Source organism: Nicotiana sylvestris, chromosome 10, assembly GCF_000393655.2.
Source record: "Nicotiana sylvestris chromosome 10, ASM39365v2, whole genome shotgun sequence".
In the NCBI taxonomy this organism is placed as follows: Eukaryota; Viridiplantae; Streptophyta; class Magnoliopsida; order Solanales; family Solanaceae; genus Nicotiana; species Nicotiana sylvestris.
Window position 1 is genome coordinate 66,957,749 of NC_091066.1, and position 3,058 is coordinate 66,960,806.

Sequence of the window (3,058 nt, forward strand, 5' to 3'; positions counted from 1 at the left end):
ATAGTAAAACATATCGATTTCTGGTTCATAAATCAGAAAATCCCGACATTCATAATAATATGGTTATAGAATCAAATAATGTTGAGTTCTTTAAAAATATATATCCGTATAAAAAGGAATGCGAGTCGATTGGTAAAGGATCTAAACGACCTCGGGAAGAAACAAAAGAAAGTACATTTAATCAGGAGGATCCAAGATGTAGTAAACGTCAAAGAACGTCTACTTCGTTTGGACCAGATTTTGTGACTTTCTTATTGGAAAATGACCCTCGAACATTTAAAGAAGCTATGTCTTCTTCGGAATCATTATTCTGGAAAGAGGCAGTCAATAGTGAAATAGAATCCATATTGAACAACCATACATGAGAATTGGTTGATCTTCCTCCTGGAAATAAACCTTTGGGTTGTAAATAAATTTTTAAAAGAAAAATGAAAGATGATGGAACTATTGATAAATTTAAGGCAAAACTTGTTGTCAAAGGGTATAGACAACGAGAAGGTCTTGACTACTTTGATACATATTCTTCAGTGATGAGGATTACGTCCATACGAATGCTAGTAGCTTTAGCTACAGTTTATGGTCTTGAAATTCATCAAATGGACGTAAAGACAACCTTCTTAAATGGAGATTTGGAGGAAGAAATCTACATGGAACAACTTGAAGGGTTTGTGGTTCCAGGTAAAGAAAAGAAGGTATGTAGACTTGTTAAGTGTCTCTATGGACTAAAACAAGCACCCAAACAATGGCATGCAAAATTTGACCCAACAATGTTGTCAAATAGTTTTAAGATAAATGAATGTGATAAATGTGTGTACATTAAAAATGTTCCAAATTACATAGTCATTGTTTATCTATATGTGGATGATATGCTGATAATGAGTAATGACATTGCCAACATAAATGCGACTAAGCATATGCTAACTAGCAAGTTTGATATGAAGGACTTGGGAGTTGCGGATTTAATTCTGGAGATTAAGATCCAAAAGACTCCTCAAGGTCTGGCATTGTCACAATCTCACTATATTAAGACAGTACTTGAAAATTCAAGCACTTAGACTTTAAAGTTGCAAAGACTCCAATTGACGTGAATCTTGCATTAGCAAAGAACAAAGGCCAAAGCATATCACAATTGGATTATGCTTGTGTGTTGGAATGCTTAATGTACAACATGAATTGTACACAACCAGATATAGCTTGTGCTATAAGTAAACTGAGTTGATATACGAGCAATCCAGGTCAATCTCATTGGATGGCAATGAAACGCGTTTTGGGATATTTAGGGCATACCCAAAATGTTGATTTGCACTACAGTAAATATCCTGCATTGATTGAAGGATATTGTGATGCAAATTGGATCACCGGTTCGACTGATTCAAAGTCCACAAGTGGATATGTATTCACTATTGGTGGAGGAGCGGTATCTTGGAAGTCGTTCAAACAAACTTGTATTGCCCGCTCTACAATGGAGGCTGAGTTTATAGCCTTAGATAAAGCCGGTGAAGAAGCTGAATGGCTCCGGAATTTCTTGGAAGACATTCCATTTTGGCCCAAACTGTTGGCACCAATATACATACATTGTGATAGCCAAGCAGGAATTGGAAGGGTTGGGAGCGTTATGTATAACGGTAAATCTCGTCATATATGACGAAGACATAAAACCGTTAGACAACTACTCTCTAGAGGAATTATCACGATTGACTATATAAGGTCAAGTGATAATGTGTCGGACTCACTTACAAAAGGCCTAACTAGAGAGGTAGTTGAGAAATCATCGATGGGAATGGGACTATGGCCGAGAACAAGTCATTATGGTGGTAACTCTACCTAGAAGACTGGAGATCCCAAGATCTAGGTTCAAGGAGATCAAACAAAGTCATTAATGATGGTTCAACATTGTCAACAAAAATTTTGGTCCATTCTCGTGATGAGACAATGTTCAGTACCAAGGATAAAGCATTAAGGCTTTTTAATGATTTCTAAATTTGATACGGGGTATATCAAATAATGTATCTATGGGATGACACAATTAGAAATCACCTATGTAAGTGTGAAGTGTTAGCCACTTCAAGGAGAATTTTGCAAGGCCAATTCTCTACGCACTTATGAAACCAGGCGGTGTTCATGGCTGAAACGAACACAACAATGAGAACCAAGGACGGTTAAGGGCTGATTGTGTGACTTATGGTTGTCTAGGTATACACTAAAGTTCGACCGTTCAAAGATATCAAATCTACCGATTGACCGAGTATATCCGACATAAGTTCATTACGGAAAGTTTAAAGGGAAACCTACTTATCCAGATGCAATTAATCCTTGCTTGCAAATCACACAAGTTTTTCATGTACACTTTCGTGATATAGCCATTCCCCCATTCATGTGGGGGATTGTTGAGGATTTTAAGATGGAAAAGTCTTAAAAAGAGGGTGAATGGGAAATAGAGGGAAAATGAAATTTTTGAGTAAAATTTTAAGTTTCCCTCTCTTGAAACATTGTCCTATATTGGAAGAGGAAAAGCATTTTGGTAGGCATATATACAATTGCTCTTCTTGTAGCTTTTAAAGAGTTAAGAAGAAGGCAAGCCCCGTGCCGTCATCGTTATCGCTCGCTCGGCTCGGCTACGGCTACGACTTCGGCTTCGACTACGGCTTCGGATTCGGATTTGGTCAAATGATTGATTGATTGATTAACTTTTTGGACCAAATTTATTTGTTAATAATAAATATTAACGTAATATTATCCGTGTTTGTAATGGATATGTTTCAATCCGTGGATTTGTTCCATCAAGCTAATGCGTCTCCCACTATTGCCAAATGCTTGCTCCATAATAGCAAGTGATTGCTCCATTAGTTAGCAGCCTGGTGCTTCGTCCACCATGGCCAAGTGCTCCACTAAATGAGTGGCAGCGGATCCGTGTTTAGCAGCTAACTACACTATAAATAGATGGTGCAAGCAGCTTATTGAAGACACAGAAAGAAATCGTTCCTCTTCAATTTACACAACTACTGATATCCTCTTCAGTAAGAACTCAACATCGGCTATAAATTGCATTCCTTCCTCT